This window comes from Propithecus coquereli, unplaced genomic scaffold (genome assembly GCF_000956105.1).
Source record: "Propithecus coquereli isolate 6110/MARCELLA unplaced genomic scaffold, Pcoq_1.0 Scaffold8, whole genome shotgun sequence".
In the NCBI taxonomy this organism is placed as follows: domain Eukaryota; kingdom Metazoa; phylum Chordata; class Mammalia; order Primates; family Indriidae; genus Propithecus; species Propithecus coquereli.
This window is the reverse complement of record NW_012154173.1, coordinates 7,275,796-7,298,586: the sequence shown is the minus strand read 5'-3', so window position 1 is coordinate 7,298,586 and position 22,791 is coordinate 7,275,796.

Here is a 22,791-nt window from a genome sequence, read left to right as displayed (position 1 = left end):
TTCTAAGTATTTTAATTTTTAATACAAGTCAGTGTTGTACATTCCTTCTTATACAAAGATATATTCAACACTAAAATCTAAGTAACTTGCAAAAAACTCTTAAGGTCTCCAAAGGTGGTTTTTACTTTTTAAAATCCAATTATGGCACATTATTTAAAAAGGTAGAATGGATTTCTAGCAGTTCAAAGAACAGCTTCTTTTATAATTTTTTTTCCACGAAAATTTGAGATGTCATCTTTCTTGGTAGCCCCATACTGAGGTCTTTGTTGTGACTACAGTCTCTAGCTTTTATATTGATTTGTACTACTTCAACGAATGACAGAAATCTTTATTATCTACAGTCAAGCCAAACATTAACTTTTAATGTCCATTAAAACTGAAAAATTGTGAAAGGAAGCTAGTATTTCTAATTTAGCCTTTAAAATAGAGAATTACTGAAATCTTGATTTTAGACAATCCTGTTTTCAGATCTTCCTGCATTTCTTTTACATTCAAAATCAATTGCAATTGTTCAAATGCCTATTTTACCGCCAAGTTGACATTTCACCTCAGCTCCTCTTTTCTTTGCTTATTAGAATTTTACAAAAAAATCCTTGCCATGTTGGAAATAGCAAACTATGCAGTAGGGCTAAATGAGGTGCATACATTTTTATTGGAGAAAAACTTTCATCGAATTTCTTTTTTTATCCTGTTTTAATAATGAATTTAAAGTGAAGCAAAGGATTTTGACTTTGATTATACATTGTAAGCCGACAAGTTAAAATTTGCACTTGAAAGTTCTCTAGGGCAAGTGAAGGCCATATCCACTTATCAACTTGAACAGTAGAGGTCACTATAATTCTTTTAAGATAAACTCACAGGAAGATTATTAGCCACAGATAAGATTGTTCTTAAAGATACTTTAGGGGAGGGGAGAAAGTCTCTTTTAAAATAAAAGATCAATTAGTACAGCAAAAACTATGACATACATACTACACATACACATGTACACACACACACATGCACACAACCCTGTATGTATACAGTGAAATAGAATTTAAATTGAAGACTGTGATTGTCGTTCTTGGACTATTGTGGATTTAATTCCTGAGTTGTGGTTTGCCATATATCAAGGGCTTCAAGAAATTCCATGACTAACTCACTTCATGAATGTTATTTGCACATTGCTATTGGCTCTTTCTTTTCTAACCTAATTATAGCAATCTTCATGGCTTTTTTATCATAAGTAAATAGCAGTCAGAAAGATTATTTAAATTGATGTTAGACAGAAAAATGGGAATTTTGTGATGAATATCAATGTTGGTTTGCCATTCTTTAGTGATCGCTTCAGTTGAAACTGCAGATGAAATGAACCAGTCATCAACAATGGCATGACATAGTAAAATTTGTCATTTTCAAGCCCATTATTTTATGGTCCCAGTCACTGAAGATCTCAAAATTTGGTAGGCGAGACAGATATGAAAGTAACTCTTAGAGCGTTAGGAAGTAAGTGGTATATTTGAAATAAAGGTAACATTCTGGGGTAGAGCAGAGGGAAAGCTGAGTTTGTGAGTGGAGAATTAGTGGCAGCTTTCCAGCCAAAGGAGGGTAGCGTACTTCAGGAAGAGGGATGTGCAAGGCATTAATGTAACAGAGGTAAAGGTCTGCAAAAGGGCAAAATGTTTTACTATTTCTCTCTTTAAAACTCTCACCCGTTTTGGGAATTAAAACCTGCATTCCTGCTGGAGACCAGTAATCAAAGGGGCAAGAAAATGTTCTTTGCTCTTTGTTTTCTAGTATTTCACACCACAGGAGATGGCCCAACAGAATTGTCCAGAGATCACAAGATCATCTTCACTGGAGATAAGGTAGACTAAAACCACCAACTACAGTTACATAGCAATAGCCAAAGCCATGACATGTCACATTGGTCACATAGACCTGAGCCCAACCTCTGAAAACCCCCCTTTAAAAAGCCCTGTATTTCTGCTTAAAGGCAGGAAGGTGGTCTTTCAAGACCATTAGTCTGCTGCCCTTCCTGTTTGCTGGCAAATTAACAAACTTCTTTTGCCTTTTCCTCAAACCACTTGTCCTAGTTCTTCATTCTCACTGATTTGGCCTTGGGGACAAGTACTAAACTTTGGGTAACACTAAAAATAAAAGGTTATGGGGATAGTTAGGTATGTGAGTAGACTCAGGGAGATTGGAGTCCACAGTCCATGACTCTGGTGTTGTTTGGTGGGATGGACCACAACTAAGGATAGAAATGAAGCTCATAAAAGATTTTGTATGCCCTGTTTAGTAATTTACTTAGTTCCATAGGAATTGAGGATCTAACATGACAGGATGTAGTCTTTTTTTTAATGTCACAAAATCATCAGTTTAGCTGCCCATTATCCAAAAATAATAACTCATTCATGAGTTATTCAGCACATATTAATAAATGACTACTATATAATCATGCCTACATGATTATATGTGCTAAGTTCACAGAGATCAACATTGTGGATGAAATGACTGCTCTTACACAGCTTACATTCTAGAGGAAGCAGATAGATTACAGAGAGATAAAAATAATTAAAAAAATAAGCTACTGTAAGATAGCCAAAGTGCTGTGGGGGAGAAAACAGTGCTATGGGATAGAAAGTGACTGAGATGGGAGAGCCACTTTGCATAGCTCAGATGGAGAAGTTCTCTCAGAGAAGGAAACAAATGAATTGTCACCTGGATGATGAAAAGAAACGAGCTAAGTGAGGATTTGGAGGACTGGCATTTCAGGAAGAGAAGTACAAAAGTCTGAAAGCATTTGAACATAAAACATCTAGAGAATTGGAATAATCATTTCTCTTGCTCCCTTGGAGGCAGATAACACAGTGGAACAATTATGAGTTTAGAGTTTGATGTCCAATTAATCTGTATTCAAATTCTAGTCAGTCCCTCACAGGAACTTAGGCAGGTTATTTAACTATTCTGATACTCACCTTTTTCTTTTCTAAAATGTAATGATATTATAAATACCCAAAGCACCCAAAATATACACAGGTAGTTAATAAACAGGGCTCATCTTACCGTCTTCTGATTCATTTCCTCCTCTGCAGCACAGAACTGTGCTACTTACCAACTCAGCATGTTTGTGTTTGTTAATCCTCAAATAACATGTGTGTTAACATGAACTTTTTTTACATTCTTGATTCAAAATTGGATAGAGAAGATCGAGATATAATAAAAGCTGGTCAGTAGGAAGGGAATATGTTGTTTGCTCTCAGTTATTTTTAATTAATTCTTAATTATTCTTAATATTATTCTTAGTTTATAAGAACAAATCCAAAATATTTCAGGTTTGTGTGAGAAATTATCATGTTTTAGAATAAATAATATTGCAGGTTTGTCAAAAGTTTTTAAAATTAAAAAAATTACAAAATAGGCTATTTTTATAGGCCTTCCAACTTGGAGTGAGTCTTTTAAAATCACTTAGCTAGCTCCTGTTGTCGTTGCTCTGCCTCTGATTTATTTGTAGACATTGCTTCTAAATAAGACTTTTCTTATCCCATAACTAAAACACTTCTTGTTGGCTCTAGCATTTCCAACAATTCTGTTCTTAACTTTTCTCTCCTTCTTCTTTTGTTGACAATATATCTCTTACTATTGAGCTTCATTGCCAATTCCCTAAACCTCTTCTTCAAAATAAATCCTCTGACCTTCTTTTTCTAAAGTCTAATGACCAAAACAGACTCCTCACCAGTGCTCCAAGTAATCTTATCTTTGCTGTCACTGACTGCATAAATTTACTCCTGCCACAGGCAAACTGACTTCAGTCATGTTTTGTGTATACTTACCACAGAACCCCTTGTATAATGGCATTCAATTTACTCTTCTTTTCCATTTCCCACAGAACTTTCTCCTGCCTCTTTTTATGATATAATTCACAGTATATTTCCGGAGTATTCCAAGGGCTATATAGGTAAACATTCCTATTTTATGGCCTAAATGTATATGTTTTACATCTTTCTTGCATATAATAAAGAGATAAGTTGTTACAACAAAATGAAACCTTACAAATAATGTAATCCAATATCTATATTATATAAAAAAATTGAAACATAAGGAGTTTAGGTTATAGTTAAGATCCAAATATTTATAACTCTTACTCTATGTTCTTTGCAGTTCACAAGAGATCATAACGTTATGGCTCAGGGGCTAGATACACCCAGCAGATGTGCTTTGCTTGACCCTAATAGCTACTTTAAAATATTTTTAGTTGTTTCTGGACTTTAATATTCTGAGATTTCATATAAAAATCTGGATTTCTGAAATTCTCTTAGAAATCAGAAGACTTAACATTTCTGGGTGCAGCACTGGGCTAACAATAGGTATTGATAACAGTCACCACATTAGAGAAATTACTGTCTCCAACTGGCCAGTTTCCTTTAGTCTTTAATATTTTATGCCTTTAATTAATGTATGCATTGGTTATTTATATTATTTGCCTGTGCCTTACAAGAATTTGACTTTTGTCATTCTTTTACTATACTTAACTGGTTTTCATGTGAACTGATAAAAACTTGAAAATTTTGACTCCTGTCCCGCATCATTGGGAAACCAGGACTTCAAAGAAGTACTGACTATACAGCTCAGAGGTGTACCAGTGGCCTTCAAAATGGACAAGGACACTTCAGTGGCTTCAGTGGAATTCCACAAAGATGTTCTAAGAGTTGGCTCTGTCTAAAGCATTGAATTAAGCACTGAGGTCTCAATGACAAATGAAACCATCCTTGGGGTATTTTACTGATTATAAAACTAGACCAAAATATTCTCAAGGTGGGTACTATTTTATTTGCATCAAAATGTAGAATAACCAGTGTAAAATCTATTTATTAATGTGATCAATATAACAGAATCATAAGGGTAGGGTTCTTGAATGAAAGATGTTACATAAGCAAATAATATGACTATACTTGTTATATCATGAATATTATTGTGCCATTTTGTCATTTATTATTAATCTCAGATGAGTATTGCTATTGGTCAAAATTAAACAACAGTGTTTCCTAATTTAAAGGCATGTAAACATCTCATATTGGAAACGACATTTATTTATGTCCCTAATGTTTGCTATTATACAATGGTTCTTAAAATTTTAAACAATGTATATATTACATAGCAAGCATATTGGCCCTGCTCTGGTTAAACTAAACTATAACAGAAAGCAAACAAACCAGCTCTTCTTTATTAACCAGACAGGTGCTATTCACCCACCATTACTAGTACATGCATGCCAAATAATTTTCTAATGGTTATGGTAGATTTTGAACATCTATTCACATTCTTGCTCACTTATCTTTGTGACTAAGGTGTGTGCTAGGCATCTGCATATATGTTACAGGTAGAACCAGTGGCTTAAGAAAAGAAAAGCAAGAGTTCAACACAGGATGTTGCCCTTATTACCACTGTGGTCCAATTGACCAAAGCCAAGGACCGCCAGTATTATTAAGAGTCACCAAACTTTGCCTAAATTATTTCATTGAGTGAAAAATGATAACTTGAAATAATGGTTTATTGTTCATACTCATTTACTCTCTAGAGTGCACTAATATATGTTATGAGATGGTAATCGAGGTATGAAAAATACAATGTTTTCTTTGCACTCTTTCCAAACTCTGTGAAATTAGTCAAACAAATAATAGCAGTGGAATGAATTCTTGTAAGGATGAAAAGACCTCAAAAGGTCAAGGTCTTCATTATTCCTGTTTGTTGAGCATCCAGTAAGTCCAACACTTTATAAGCCATGTTGCAAGACTTGGTCCTAGCCCCAGAGATTTATAGACCAAATTAAACAGGGAAGGAGAATTGTATTAGCCAGGTGGGTGGTTAGCTCTAAAATAGAGAATTTCCAAATATTAAAAAATTGTTTGCTTTCGTTTTTCATTCTACTCCTGTTTCTCATATTTCAGTCATTTCAGAAGAATAAAAAATAGGTTAAATCTTGCCTCTGACAAGAATTATAGAAAATTCGATTTTGTGAAGAGAACTTTTTTAAGTGAATATAAAAATAGACCGAATGTAGAAAAGAGGAAGATTGATTGTTATAAGCATGACTAGAAAAATAGAAAGCAATACAAAGTTGGGTTAGAGAAATGAAATGTGCTATATAATGAATGGGTCTAGACTAGATAAAGGGAGTGTTAAGAGTTAAGGAGTCAAGAGCTGATTTAGCAATACATACAAGGCTGGCTTACTCTAAAATAAAAATGATGGTTTGGCAAACTGAATTTATGTTGTCTGAGGGTTCCAGCTCTACTTATTCAACTACGCATCTTTAACAAATAACAATGATGACTTTCTGAAAAGTATTGAAAAAAATTAATTCTTGGACATTTCGTTTACCCCAATATTTTCTGAAATTTCCTTTGCACTAAAAAGAACTTTCCAGCCGGGCGCGGTGGCTCACGCCTGTAATCCTAGCACTCTGGGAGGCCGAGGCGGGCGGATTGTTTGAGCTCAGGAGTTCGAAACCAGCCTGAGGAAGAGCAAGACCCCGTCTCTACTAAAAATAGAAAGAAATTAATCAGACAACTAAAAATATATAGAAAAAAATTAGCCGGGCATGGTGGCGCATGCCTGTAGTCCCAGCTACTCGGGAGGCTGAGGCAGGAGGATCACTTGAGCCCAGGAGTCTGAGTTTGCTGTGAGCTAGGCTGATGCCACAGCACTCACTCTAGCATTTCATATTTAGTAAGGAAATGAACAGGTTGCATGCGTAAATGAAAAGGAAATCTTCTGGTTGAATTATGTTTTCAAATTATGATTTTTTTTGGATTAATGACTGAAAAATACATGAGCACTTCTCTATTATATGTGACATCTGGCCTTTGCTACAAATATATTTTTTGCAATTTTCTCTTACATTTAAAATATTTTCTTTTGCTTTAATCACTTTAGTTTTTGAAAGGATTGTTCCTCAATTCTACTTCTCAAATTACAACAAATCACAATGTGTAACAGGGATTAAACTAAATGTGTATTAGATGAGTTAAGAATTTACTGAGGCAAGACTAATCATCATTTAGATTATCAGTAGAAGATGATTAATAGACAAAGGATTTTATGATAAGTTGTTGATGCTGTGTTTGGGTAGCCAAATGTTTTAGCTTTTACAAATGAAAAAAATCCCTAAGCAGCTTATAACAAAAAAGTAATCATTCAAATTACAAACTTAAGAATTTCAAATTACATACTTCATCAAGTTGAGTCTATTTTACCTCACTGAGCAGATTTGGTATAACAGAATGAATTAATTACTTAGTGTTTGAAGTAAATGGAAAATAGTGTTCCAATACTTATGATTTATTCTCTACACAACTCCTATAGTAGATATCTTTGAGGAAAATTGCTGAAAATGTATCTCTATAAGATAGTGGTTAAAAATATGTTCAGAAATAAGCATTTTACAGATATATTTTTCTTAGGAATTTCTCTTGTCACGATAAATTTTTTGAAGTGCTTCTATCTTTTGGAAATCAGATCCTGACGAACAAATTTGCAGAGATGTAAAAGGAATATTTTTTGCCCTAAGTGGGTTCTCTGAATTGAAGATAAAAATCTGGCTCCATAAAGCTTTTCAACAGTTGGTGTGCATGCACATTTGAACTTAATTATAATTATATTGTGTGTGTGTGTGTATATATATATATATATATATATATAATTTACATGCTAATTCCTTAAGAATTTCTCTAGGATACTTGAAAGTAAGAGTTCTGGAGTTGGGCAACCTGGGTTCAAATCCAAGCTTACCACTTACACAATCATTCTGGAGAAATTATTAACCTTTCCAAGGCATAGTCTTTTTGGCTATAAAATGGTGTGAATAACACCTACCTCATTATTACTATAATGGTAGCAATGAAGAAATGGTTGTAAAACATGTAAGAATGGTGTTTAAGGTACTTAATGCACCTAGCTCATAGCAAATATAACTTCTTACTATTATTGTTAGAATTTCTTTTGGTTGTTAATGTGTGATAATTTTAAGTCATATTCAGTTGTTTCAGACCCTCAAAAGAATTCAGAACCCATCCTGGCACATTTTTTAAAATTCCATAAAACAAGACAAGGGATGTCAATACAACAATGAGATCCAAAAATAGTTCTAAATTAATGTACCCTGGACACACTCTCAGTTTCTACACATACTTTGCTAAACTATAAGCCTCAAAGTATCCTTTCACGGAGATTTGAAAAAGTCAACTGGTTTGATTATTCTAAAATTTTGATCTTAGCCTCACTGGCTTCATGGTCTCTCTATGGCTTTTAGGAGACTACTGTTTTCTGATAGTTCTTCATGCTCTATGATACTATAAAATGTTATTGAGATTTCCATGGTTATTGAAAGAAATTAAGAAATAATTATCTCCCAAGTCTAGACATAGAATTCGTAACATATTGTCAGCCATTCTTATTTTTCAAAGACTTATTATGGCTTGAATTTTACTTATGTGATAATAATAATATCGCCCCAGCACTAACCTGTTACCAGAGGATAAAATATTGCCAGTACTCAAATGTAAAATCTAGCTCTCTGGGAGGGGTTAGCTAGTCCTAGCATTAAAACATTAGTGTCACAAATTGCAGCAAAGACTGAATAATGAAGAAGAGCTATTACTGTTTTTAATGTTGAATCTGTGAAATTAAATGGAAGTAAACCCCTTCAAATTAAGAACGGCTGATTCTGAGCTCTGTAGCTGCATGGCAAAATGAATTGCATATTAATCTTGATAATTGACTCCCTTTTAATTTTTTTAAGTTTATATCGTATTATCTTCTAACATACTCTCTTTAGGTTGATTATTAAGGCCTCAAACACCTTTCTACTCAAATAGTTAGTTTCTTTGCTTTCCCTGAAAGAGAAATTGCTACCCAAACTTTAAGTGTGTCTGTATAGGAGAGAATGAGGGCCAGCTCTTACCTGTATTCTTTTGACAGTGTTCTTCCTGGCTGACAGCTTCATAAAGACATGATAGTAGATTAGGGAAGATAGGCTAGAAGAGCCTCTCTGGTTTGATGTTGCCATATTTCACAGAAAATTTATAGCACAAACCTTTTTAATAGATATGGCTTTGTACATATCTTTTACAATCTGTAGCAGGTATATATCACCACCTTGTAACTTGTGAGAAGTTAATAACTAATAATTCAAGGATGCTTTTTTAAAAAACATACTTCTATCTAAATTGAGAAAAACTAAAGGCAGAAAAAAGGATGAAAAAAGCCTACAAAATAACATAGGATATGGATGGGTGTGTGTAGTCTTGTTCAAATCTTAGAGTTGAACTCTTTACGAATCCCACGACTTTCAACAGAAACCTGAATTTCACATTACTGTTTATATCCTCTATGGCAGTCTTCAGTATCCACCAATTCTCCAGTCGTACCAGGGAAGCATTGCCTGCAACAGGCCCTGGCACATAGAAGGCATTTCATAAAATATGTTTAGTAAGTATTGCTGAATTAATTGTTAGTGTGAAATTTTCATTTATTCATTTAAAATATTTATGAAATTCAATATTATTGTAGGCACTAAAATATAAAGTTGAATAATAACCAACAAAAATCTTGGACAATTTAAGTTATTTTGTATAAATTTGTATTAATATCAGAACTAATTGCTTAATTGCTATTGTACACGGAGTCATAGTACCTTCAGCAAACTTAAGTGATTGGAAATTTTGTAGCCATTTATCACTTTGCCCAAGCAATCAGTGACCACAGTAAGATATGGTATGGTCAGAATGTGAAGCTGTGACAGTCTGTCCATTAAGTCCATGCTCATTACAATTATGCTAAACTATCTCCTTTAAACTATGAATGGCCTTCTAGTAGGTATTTCATATATGTTATTTAACTTAATATCATTAATTGTTTTGAGGTGATTAGAGTTGTATTATTAAATGTAATTTATGGATTAAGATTCAGAAGATGAGAAATAGCCTAAGATGCCAGACAGAACTTTATCCTATCCCTGCCCTCCCGCCACATTATTTTTTAGCTGGGAACAATCTGGCTGTGATCCATCAGCCAACTACTTTCCCCGCAGCCGTGGGAATTGATGCCTCAGTTCTGAAGGGAAGGTCTGGACAGGATCCTAGAGCATCCGCTACACTATTTAACACCAGCACGTCCTCCAAGTTCAGCTCAATTATGATTTTTACATGAAATTCTTCCCTCATCTCAGGAACTAGGTCAAATCGTCTTTCATATGCTCTAGGGTACCATGCACCTTCACTTTGCAGCATTTATTACAGTTGCAGTTTCCTTTTATTTGTGAGTTAACTTAATTGTCTGTCTTCTACACTAAGTCTATGATCCACAAGAGCTTAGACAGTGCCTGATTTTGCCGAACATTGGATCCCAGAGGCAAGTATGATACCACATGCACAGTAAAGGGAAAATAAGCAGAGAAAAACTAGAAGACCTCAACGGTCTCCAAGCCAAATAAATCAGGGTGTGTTTTACCCAGGGCTGTTGGTGATAACTAAGTGGAGGACGAGTACTTTACTTCTACTTTTCTGACATGATTAAGATGGAAGAGTGGCAGAATGAGGAAACCTGCAATGAGAAACTTAGGAGTACGGTAGCCAGTCTTCCATTTTACCTCTGTTAGAACTCATTCAGGAACCAGGTCCTGGTAATGGATCCAGCGAGGCAGGAGGAAAGAGGCAGGGTCTGCCTGTTGGGTTGGCCCCCGCTACATAGCCCCAGCATGTGGAAATGTGGGCTGACAGTGGCTGCACGTGGATGTTACCATCAGCTTCTAGCAGCTTCTGGGCGACATCTCAGATTGCTTACGTCTACAGGTAAATCCAGTTGTGGGAAAACCTTGCAGTGGCTTCTTCTTGCTCTCTTTTTTAGGACTCACAATAAATGAACTGTAGCTTCCCCCAGATTTCCCAGGTATTTCTGAGGCTCCCAACTCATGGTTATCATCAACGCCAAAACTAGAGGATGATTCCTCTAGTGACAGTTCCAGGCTGTGCCACTTTTTTCCTGATAACATATTTGAGACTTCCTAGAGTTGTATTACTATGTTATAGTTGTGCTATTACATTATTAATACAGTGTATTAATAGTGTAGTGTCACATAATCAGCTACCCATTTGACTCATTTTTCTTTGTGCTCAGGCAGAGCAACATCTGTTCATGCTCCACTAGTTAAGATTGACTTACCCTATTATTCCTGATAATTGGAGGGTGCTATTGCAAGAGTTTGCATTGTAAAACAACCCCTCATTCCTATCTCTTCAGACATCAACCCAGTCCTGTTCGGGCAATAGGGAAATGAGTGTCTGGTATAGGATAGACTCTAAGCATCCATATTTTGATGGAGTAAATCTAAATTTTCTGGATCAGAGAAACCTGAGAGGCTTTATCAATTACAAGAAGTCTTTAATATAACTGAAAACAGTGTCATTGGTTCTAGACCAGTAGTTTCAGACCAATACTTTGTTTATATTAAAGATATTTTGTAATAACCTTTACTATTCTGAAATATAATTCATATGCATTTTCATTTTTCAATAAGCATGATTAGACAAAAAAGAATCAATATAATATGCTAACTATGAAGGAGAAATATGAAATAAAATAATCTTTAGTAAACTAATATATTTTTAAATTGAAAAAGTGGTCACGATTATAATGGAAGACATAAATAAGTAATCAGGGTCTAGCACTTATATGTCTAAATATCATGAACATGGCAGTTACAGATGATGACCGATACATGTATGTTTATTGACAACTCAAATGTCATTTACAACCTTACCTTTAGTCACCTGATATTCAAATGATGAACCATTGATAAAAGAGTTGGTGAATTCTTGGTAAAATTTAAAATAAAACAAAGAACAATTTTCTCCTTACATGATGATAAATTTCTGGAAACTTCAGTATATATTAAAAACCTTTCCCAAATACTTTGAATTTATCAGTTAAATGAGTTTGGTTTCTAGACTAAGATAAATTTAAGCAGGTTCTTCATATATACGAATTCCTGGTAGAAAATTTAAATGTATGAAACTGTTTACAGATTTACAGGGCATCTGACCTCTCAGACTCCCACCACGTAAATGGCATAGCACCACCCCATCATGATTACAACCCAAAATATTGTCACAGATTTCCAAACTGCTTCTAGAGAATAGTGGATGAGAACCATTACTTTAGATTCTCTGAGATTCTTATAGATTTAATGCAGATACCCAAAGTGTCAAGTGTGGACCCAGAGGGAAACAGCTCTCTTGGTTGCAAAAGATCTTTTTGAACCCATCGTCTCAACAAATAGTCTTAATATATACAAATGATCATGTTTGAGTGTGTATCGTACAGCATCATGGCCTTTTATTGGGCCATCTTCAAATGTATGCAGCAGATATTATAATTTACATCTTTTTTTATTACAACTTCAGTATTTAAATAAGAGGACACAATACATCCAGAAGAAACTTAAGTATACATGTAGGCAAACAAAGAAAGGCAAAATAAATAAGCAACCTCTGTTCTTCGAAGACCTTAGTCATGCCAGATTTAATTCTAATTTGCTACTTTCTTGAGAGGGGCAATAGTTGGCCCCTCAGAAAGGGAATCACCTTGGATTTGTTATAATTTATAAGGTAATATTAAATTTAAAATCATTTCAAGATCTGTGGCATACTTTTCTTTAATTACACATTTTGTTAACTCTGGAATAATCAATGCTGTCTATTATCACGTGGGAGACCATACCATTTCTTGAAGTAAAATGTGGTTTTCAAAACAAAAAATGTCATTTTGATGTTCAAGTAACAATTATGAAGGAAAAGTTTAAGTTAATATTATTAACTTGTTAATAATATTATTATATTGTCAACAATACAATAAAGATAACAATATCTAGCTGAGGGCCAGAATGAAAGCTAACGAATCATGCTGTAACAGTCTCGGTTTGTAGCAGATAAATGGAGGTCATGTAGTAGCAGCTGACAAGTTAGTTAGGAGGTAGATCAGGTGCTGAAGTGCCCTAAAGGCTGTCAGAAATGCTATTGATTAGTGAATGATCAATTTTATCAATGTTAGTAAGGTGGAGAGGGCAAATTGCCTTCTTCCCTCTCTTTTTTAATGTCTCATTGCCCTCACAGCTTATAGATGCACTTAAGCTTTTATAAATGACTTTAAACAACTCATCAGTTCTAAGAAAATCAGTACATTTGCTACAAAATATATGAAGCTGTTTAGTGTTGCGTCAAAAAAGCAACAAGTTGATTAACAGAAGCTTTACTTATTTACTGTTTTTACTTACTATATTAAACACAAATATTGTAGCAGGTACTGTTCTGTATTCCATTATTTTAGCTATAAATTATTCTGTCATGGAAGTCTTATCATGCCCATTTAACAGATCAGAAAACCAGATTCTCAAAGAGCTTGTATCTTACTCAAGGTCACACTTAAGTGTTGTGGGAATCCCATTGACCTTCACACTAGATCAGAGCAGCTTGATTTGGGGCAGCTTCACACAATGTGTGGGGATTGTCTCATCTATAAAAGAGAAGCCTCTCTAATTGAAGTCTGTCTTACATGCTAATCAAGTTTATGAATTGCCAAAAGCAATCAAATTTTGTTTTAAATTGTTTCTGTTTCTTTCACTTTTCAGGTATACCCCCCAAAAGATGACAGACTGCACAAAAGATGAACCATATGCGTATTTCATAATAGGTATTTTGCAGTGATAATTTTAAATTTAGACTGCATAATAAAAAGCGAAAATAAATAAACCTAAAACAATAGACGTTTTCAGACTTGATGTCAATTAAATCACGTCAAATCAAATAAATGGTGAATTCTATATCACTAAACGGTCATATTTAGAGGTGATGATCATTTCTGTAAATCGACACCGGTGGAGCCAGAATGAAAATAAGATGAGGATTAGGTTTGCTCTATACACATGCTGAATGTTGAATCCTGCTGAAGCAATTTTTAAGATTTTGTTCCTATAGAAAACAGTTGATTCAATTTTCAGTCCTCTCAGCTTCCCAAATTGATAAATGGAAGCACTTGTACAACCAGAATCATGCCAAGGAAACATTTATACTCTGTGCCTGAGTCTTTCAAAGGTTGTTGGATGTTTGGCTCAGAAAACAAACAGAGATGTGAGAGGTTGGGTCAGAGTTGAGAAGGAAGTAATTTTTTTCCAAGGCAATTACATTCGAACTTGAGTATATGTGTCAAGAGTAGTGGATTTTGAATTACTTCCTGACAGTTTTAAATTTATGTCAGTTTTGTTAATATTAGACTTGAACTAATATCTATATCTCATTTCACCTCAATTTTAGAGTATATTTTTGAATGTTTTGAAATTTGCCTTTTTTCCCCTCAAAGAATTTTGTCTTAATTCCTTAACCAGTTTATACACATAAAATGTTATTTAATAGTCAACACTTTAAAGTTTTTTTTATTTTCATAATTGAGAAGAAGATTATTAGTGTGGATGGTACTGAGTAGAAATAGCTGTTGGACAATTATTGTCAATAATATAATAGCATAACAAAATGTATAATTCTCCTTATTAAATTTGGTCATCCCTCTAAATTCAACATTTTTAAATCAGGCTTATTATTTATTCACCTGTCCCTTCCAATAATACACTTATTCGGATGAATGACATCATTGTATTTCCAGATAATCTTCAACTCTTCATCTAATTTCTCCCTGCCCTTTATCCACTTACTCCCATGTCCTGTGGCTTCTTTCTTCATCGTGACTCCCTAGCCAGTCAATCTCTCTCCATTCCTGATGACACCACCTAAATTTAAGTCCTAGAATAGCTTCGCCAATCCTGCACATCATCCTGAGTTAAATTTCCTGGAATGTGGTATCTTTTTGTTCAAAACACAATGTCTAATAAATTCTTTTTGAATAGGTTCTACGGAATTTTAATCTGGCATGCAATTACTGCTATAAATTCTTCTCCAATTATTTTTCAAGCCTCCTTACCTTTTACCTTTAGTTCTTCTAGTTCAGGAGTTTGTCCTGAACATCTAGAGCCTTCCCAAATTCTGTGATTTAATTCATGCTCTTTGACTACCAAGAACATTGTCTGACTTTCTACAACTACATCTAAGTTTGGTCTATCCTTAAAACCATGTACATTACCAACAGTTTCCTGATTAGCAAAGCCAGATGCAAACTCTCTTTTTTCATAAATTATTTTATTTTCTATGCCTCTTTTGGGGTCCTTGGCTGTGGAAATAGTCAAGACATATTCCTGAGGTTTTTGGCTACTTAGTGGCAAAATGCAAAAGTCAGGTCTTATGAGTTCGAGGTGATTGCTTAGAGCATTTACACTGTATTTATAACCTCAGAGCTGTGGTAATTTACTATTTTAATTGCTCAAACATTTACTGTCTAGATAAACACAGGCTTAGTTGTCTTATGCCTTCGAGAGAAGTCAAATTCACATTCTATGAGAAACAAGATCCTCACAGCAGTGGAGTTCCAGCTGGGATGCCCATCAGAAACCATGGAAGCAAGTATTCAATGAAGTTTGTTCCCAGGAAGCCTCACCTTCCCCTGTGAAGTCACACCTACCAATGCTGAGATGAGTTCCGTCTTCAGCACTTTATGAGATCCTCAGAAGTAGTGATTTTTTACCAGGAATATCTGAGATCAAATCATGCCAAATTTAAATAAGTGTCTTGTAAGAGCAGTTATTTTAGTTGAAGCGGATGATGTTTTGATTTCATGCCCATTAATAAATCACTTAGCTGTCTGCTGCTTAAAATGGGGAAAGGATGCTCTTTATGAGGATTCCCCATCAGGATAGGGATAAGTATGGAGCTCTGGCTGGGATAATTTGATGTGAGGCTTTGGCTTCTTCAAGCTGCTAGGCAGCATGAGGTGGCGATGGCTACGGCATGCTCTGCTCTCCATTGCCTGTCTCCGTGTGTGTTTTCATCACTCACACAGCAGTGGGTGCATGAATGATTGCCTCAAGGATTTCCATGAGTGCTTATACTCTGTTGAGGTGAAAAAGCTTCCTGGAGGAGAAATTTTTTTTTTTTTCCTTTCCATAGCAGAGTAAAATAGATTTAAAATTAATGTTTGTCATTTCTAAAAGATAGCATTGCAAAATGAATAAATGAATAAATAAATAAATAAAATGAACGTATGTATGGATGTGTGTGTATTCACACCAAAATTCTAGCAGGGAAAGCTAATCAAGCTTTCTGTGATTGACTAGATGCCAGATTGTTATGTTTTCAAGAATTATTTCAAACTGGTGGGTATAAAACTAAGCAAGTCTAGAAGTCTTGGCTCTGTTGTCAGCTCCTTGAAGCTCATGAACTTTTAAAAGGCATCTGATAAAAGTCTTACTTATTGATGCTACTTTCTGAAATCCTGGTTGACTTTCAATTTTTTTTCTGTAGCTTGCCAGAAATTAAATAGTTTAGTAACTTAATCATTGCTCTACCTTGATATTTATTTCATCCTCCTTCCCTGAGGTATGCAAATATATGTCTCTTTGCTAATATCTTTTCTCCATTCTCTAGTCTGAGAGCTGATGCAAAGAAGTCATTAAAATTGATAGCAATATCCCCCACTTCAGTGAATAAATTACACTTTCCATTTCATGAAGGTCCCATTATCTCTGGCCCTGACCCCTTCTTACTTCTCTACTTGAAAGGATCCTGATTTATCTCAAACTCTTGTGCAATCTTCCTTTCATTTTCTACCCTTAATTTTCTTATCATATTTTTTACACTTTCCACTTCATTCAGTCATCTCCGTGCTTCTCTCTATCTCATGTTTTATACTGTACATTTTCTTCTTTCTTGGCTTTGATTAGTTTTTGGACTCTTCCCCTTCTCCACATTGACTTTTTAGTCTAACTAAAACCATATTTATTTCTAGATGACATGCATAGTCCTTGAACATACTTTAATTTACCTTTCAGCATATTTCATTTACTCTTTCCTTTAACTTTCTCCCTTTATTTTTCATTTGGTTAGCGTGTATGCTTGTACTAAAAATTTACTTTTCTTTCTATTAAAAATCATACTTTTGCCTTTTCTGTGTTCCTTTGGTTGATCTGGTAGACCAAACCCCAAATCCAACTTTATTACTCTGATTTCACTGTCATATTTTTTTAATCTGTAATAATATCTCCTGTTACTTAAACTACTTTTGGAATTACAAAGAAAGCACATTTTCTTGGCCTTTGAAAAATATTGTAAGAAAAGTATTGTAAGCAGAAAAGTGGTAAGTGCAGGAAACACTGTGTTGGTAGAATCTTTGTTGAAACTTTCAGCTTTGAACTTCGTACACTGAAAACCATTACATTCTGGGATAATAGAACCAGTTTCATTGTATCCCCTTTGTTTGGCTATCTCTGCGGTTTATCAGTCCCCATAGAGTAGAGGACTGGAGGGGTCTTGAGAGGTCATTTAATCTATTGCTCTGTGGCCTGAAGGTTCTAAGGCCTCATATGCTCTACAAGATACCTTTTCACTTTAGTTCTTACCAGTTTAAATGGTATTTGGAATTCTTGGTAAATATTTGGGAAGGCCGCAAATGTCATAGGGATGAAAAAACTTGTATAGACAGAAATTATAGAAATGTCACCTATTAAAAAACTCAAAAATGAGGGTTGTTAGAATAATCAAAGCATTTAGTGGTTGGAAAGTATAGGTCTCTGGCTTACTGCAGAAGTTTTAGTACAAACAATATAAAAGATTTTTAGTGTTTTGGCCTAACATTTCATGAGGATGAATATTCTCAGTAATAGCAATACACAGGCTTTTATGTCCTATGGGCAGCAATGAGTCAAATATATTGACTCATAATATGACTATCTACTTTCCATACAGCACTGATATCCATCAGTGATGACCTAGTAAAGCAGATTAATATTCTCAGAAGAAACAGGAATGATATTAGAAGTTTTTGCAAGAATGTAAATAGTGAGACATTATAGATTCAACTAAACAATGATAATTTAAAACTGAGTCATTTTTATATTAATACTTCTGACTCAGTCTCTGACTCATATTATTAAAATCCCTTGGGTTTCCAAGACCAACTTTTCAATTGATATTTAGAGGGGTGAGATGGAGCGGATTGAATAGCATCTAATTGTTTTTATAGATGAAAAACTGTCAAATTCAGATCTCTATATATTAGATAGCTCTAATTTTAAGGAGACTTCGTCAGCCCTTAGTGGTTCTTTAAGGGTATAGAATCATTGACAAAAATAACAAAAGTAAATAAATAAAAACTAGACCAAATAACAACGATCATTGATTTCAACTAAAATATCAAAATAAGCCTCATATTATTCACTTTGTTGACATAGGTAATTCAAACTCTGTAGAGTTTTATAAAAGTCGTTAACACTTTGAAAGTTACTCAGAATTTCAGGGAAGGTATAAAAATGATTTGGGTTGAACAAATGCGTATCAGTGCAAATGTCAAAGAGATAACTTGCTATTACAGGTTGTTCACTTAGTGAAGATCAAATTATTGAAATTCAGGGGAATAGCCATTAATATGCTATAGCTGAGGATGATTAACAAACAGCAATTAATGAAAAACTGGAGAAAACAGTTAAGTCCTCACATGGAGTCCAATAAAAACATTTCCATATAAAAACAAAATGTAGGCATTCAATATATGTTTGATACCCATGTTAGCATTCTTTTGACTTTTTGGAGGCTTCTAGTATAGGTTATGAAGACATTATTTTAAAATGAGCATATTTGTAACAAAATTTTTTACTTATCACAGAGAGTTTCAAATTAAGGAACAACACAACCCACCAAGAAAATAAGGGGAAAGTCTATGGCAATTTGGAATAGAATTTATGTTCCACAAAATAACAAAACTACCAATAAACCAAAACAAATCGTTTTCTAGCATTAATATTCCGAGAAATTAAGGTTAATAATGCAGATCATTTATATCTGGCATGGTAACATTATGTCAACTTTGGTAGCAAGCATTATGTTCAGTTTTGTATTATACAAAAATATTTGCATTTATTGCATTTCATTACCTGTAGTTTAGATCTGGCTCTGTCACTTACTCATTATGTAACTGTAGGAATCTCACTTCAATTCTTTAATTCTTAGTTTGTTCATACAGTAAGATAATGACGTTTAACTTGAAGAATTGTCATGAGAATCAGCTGGGATAAGGTTTATATATAAATTACATAGAATAATAGCTAGCACATATTAGATGAACAATAACTTGTATCTCTTCACCACATTGTCATTCTCATTTAACCCCTAAAGTATTGCAATCACTTCCTTGCTAGGCAATATTCTTCAGTCCTCTCTGTCTTCTCAAGATCATTCTATGTGCAATTTTCAAATTAATATTTTCTAAACAATATACCAGTTGTATCACGTGCCTGGTCCAAATTGTCTTCTCATTAAGTCAAATTTTATCAACTTAGCCCAGGCCTCAGATTTCCCTCATTATGTTGTTGCATTACAGTCTAATGTTTCCAAATGATTCATATGCAGCTGCCAAACTACACTGCTTATTATTCCAGAATATACTTCATATTTTCTACCTGTATGTCTTTGTTTACACTGCTCACTTTATTGTGCTGTACAGCATTCAGTAATCTACGCTGGCATTAACCTGTTTGCTCTCAGACCAATTTTTTTGCCATTGCCCTCTTTTGCACTGAGCCACAGAGAACATTTCCCAGATTCCCTTAGCAACTGGTTTCTGAATAAAATTGACCAGTGAGAGGCACTGACAAAAACCTGGAAGGTAGAAAAGTAGGAGTATTTCTTCCTTATTTTTGTCTTTAAGTCCTTCAAGAAGAGTCTATAGAAATACCTGAATTTCCTCCATGTTCTCTAGTTCACCCAGTTTACCTGCTCCTCTGCGGTCTTAGATTCCACTGGGGGCTCTGTATCTTGGGCTCTGGTCAAGCTATTTCTATTTCCCTTCAGCCTTAGGGTGGAGCTAGCCTTCAGAGATAGGCATTCTCACGAATAGGCATTTCTGAGTTGCCTGTTTGACTCCCGAGTGTTTCTATCCCTTGTGTATCCATTTTCCTGTAGTGAGTTCCCTTAGGTCAAAGAATTTAGAGTAGTTTCTAACTTACTAGACTATGACTGCTACAAAGTGACACAGATTTGGATTTAAATACTAGCTTCATGATATTGGAAAAGTTACTTACCTGACTCTCGGTTACTTCACCAATAAACCTAATAATATTCTGTGAGGTTTAAATAAACAGCATGTATGAAAATACATATATAATATTCAGTATATTTTGGTTAATTAATACTTGAGTTTTCACTCCCCATTTTCTATGCTATGAGCCTGTTAAATAAATAAGAACTGAAATTAATTGATTATTTGAATGTAAAGGAATAAAGAAAAATCTTAGTTAATGTTTACCTTTCAAATGCATCTCATTATTTATATCATTTATGCTCTGAAATTGTGTCTTGTTATTAATTAGAATCTTAAAGTATTTTAGTTGTAAGCATACAATAGATCAATTTAATGGATTATTAGGCAACTACTGTACAACAAATGTCATTTTCTAGGTAAATGTAGAAGGCCCTATTCTAAGAAAATATTATGTGGCTCAGGGGATGTACAGCAGGTGAATATGGATGAACTGAGGGCAAAGCAATCCCAAAAGTCCTGAGGGAGACAAGTAACAGGAAGAGTAAGGGATTTGTTGGATAAACATTAAGGTCAGGGGATTAGAATAAGGAATCAGAAGGAACCTTCCAATTACTGAGGATTTTCTCTTTCTGCCCTCGGTCTGAACAAGGAACTAAAACAACTGGGACTGTTTCCCACCTACAGAGGCCAGTAAGTTGGGGATCAAAGACGTACTCTCTTCTCCTGTGATAGCTCATGAGGGTGGCTCCCTTCTATTTTGGTTATTCATGATTATTCTGGGAATATCTCTTCAGTCCCCAAACTATTTTTTAGTATTTCTGCCAGAACCAGGACTACAGTGGTTTAGTGATGTTTGTAGCCAGGCATTTCTGTTTTGTCTCAGGAAGAACACTCGCCAACACATCCTTTGTCTTCTGCACCTTGGGTGTAACAAGCCTGCCATGCTCTGGCTACACAAAGTGTTCAATTCCAGGGCTATTATCTGCAGAAGAAAACAAAGGTTCAATGTCCCCTGAATAAAGAACATGGGAATCTAGAGAACTTCATCTTGTTGGGTTAGAAAGGATAAAATAAGCTCTCATTCAAACTCAGACACTTGGACTCTACTATAGACCATTGTATGCATCTAGGATAAATTTTGGTTAGATATGCCAAAGGAGGAAAGAATTCAATCTGTGCTAAAGATTGTTTCTGTAGGAGTAACCCAATTTCCCCAAACACTTTTTCATCTGTGGATTAGATGGATCTGGGATAAGCAAAAGCTCCTCTTAATTTTTTGTGATTCATAAGCTGTTTAACGCAAGAAAAACTTAATTTTTTAGAGCAGAGGACTTACTGGCCCAATTACCTCTAACTTTTAATTACATAACCCATGGAACATTCTGGATCATTGAACAATGACATATAAAATATTTGATTGAAACAACACAAGTTATTAGGTAAAATGATTTTAAATTATCTCTATCAAACATGATCTTGCTTAGCTAAATATTTAGGTAGCTAAGCGATTTAAAAATTGTTCATTGCTCCTGGAAAATACATAGGATTTTGAGGTTTTTTTCCCTAACTATAGGTTACCATTGTAATACTGGTTAACTTAGATTCTTGATATGGGATTGAATCAGGTGACCTTAAACCATGTAGTTATTCTTGACTAGCTCTCCTCTATCTGTTGTGTTTTTAATGGGAATAATGAAAGGTAAAGGTATTAGCCATAAGGATTGACGTATTTTGATGCAGAATTAAACAGGTGCTCAAAGAGAATTGCTACGAGAGTAGAGCAGAAGGAATATTTACCTCTGATTAAAGCACTGAAGATGATTTACTTAAAATTACATTTAATCTAGGGATTAAAACATGGGTAATGTTTAACTGGGTTGAAAACCATAGGAAGAGTACACCTGGTTGAGAAAAAACAAAAGGAAACTCAGAAAAGAACTCAAGAGAGAGTTGAGAGGATATGTGAACCACAAGCACTTGGTGTGAATTGGAGTTTATAATTCCTGGTGGAAAGAATTGAGAGATACATCTGGGAAGATAATTTGGGACATAAATTATAGGATTTCAACCAGGAGGCCTCAGCACTTATTATTTTGGTAAAGGCACACTCTTTCGGAATGTTGAATAGAGATACTGTATGATTCAACTTCTATTTTGGAAAGGTAAACGCTGAGGATCTTGGAAAGTTATTGGAGTGTAGAGAGAATAGAAATAGAACAATTTAGGAAACTATGGAGTGGACAAGACAAGAGATTATGAGTGCTTGGACTAGGGCAATGGCAGTGAGAATGTGAAGTTCGGATGAAAATGAAAAATATTCTAGAAGTTGAATCAGTTGGAGTTGTAAGGGTCCCAAGTAGACAAAGAAAAAAAAAATTGAGGTTCAGCAATTCATAAATGAATTGCAACATTAATAGACATATATTATAGAATACAATGAGTGGAATTAACCTTCACAGAAAGGCAGGTAGTTTAAGACATTGAATTAGAAATATATGTGGGTACTGATACACATAATGTTTTTGTGAGCTGGCAGCTCAGGAGAGAGGATGAAATTGTCACTTACTCTTGCAAATATGGCAATATTTAGATTTTTTCTCATTCTTTTTATTCACCTAT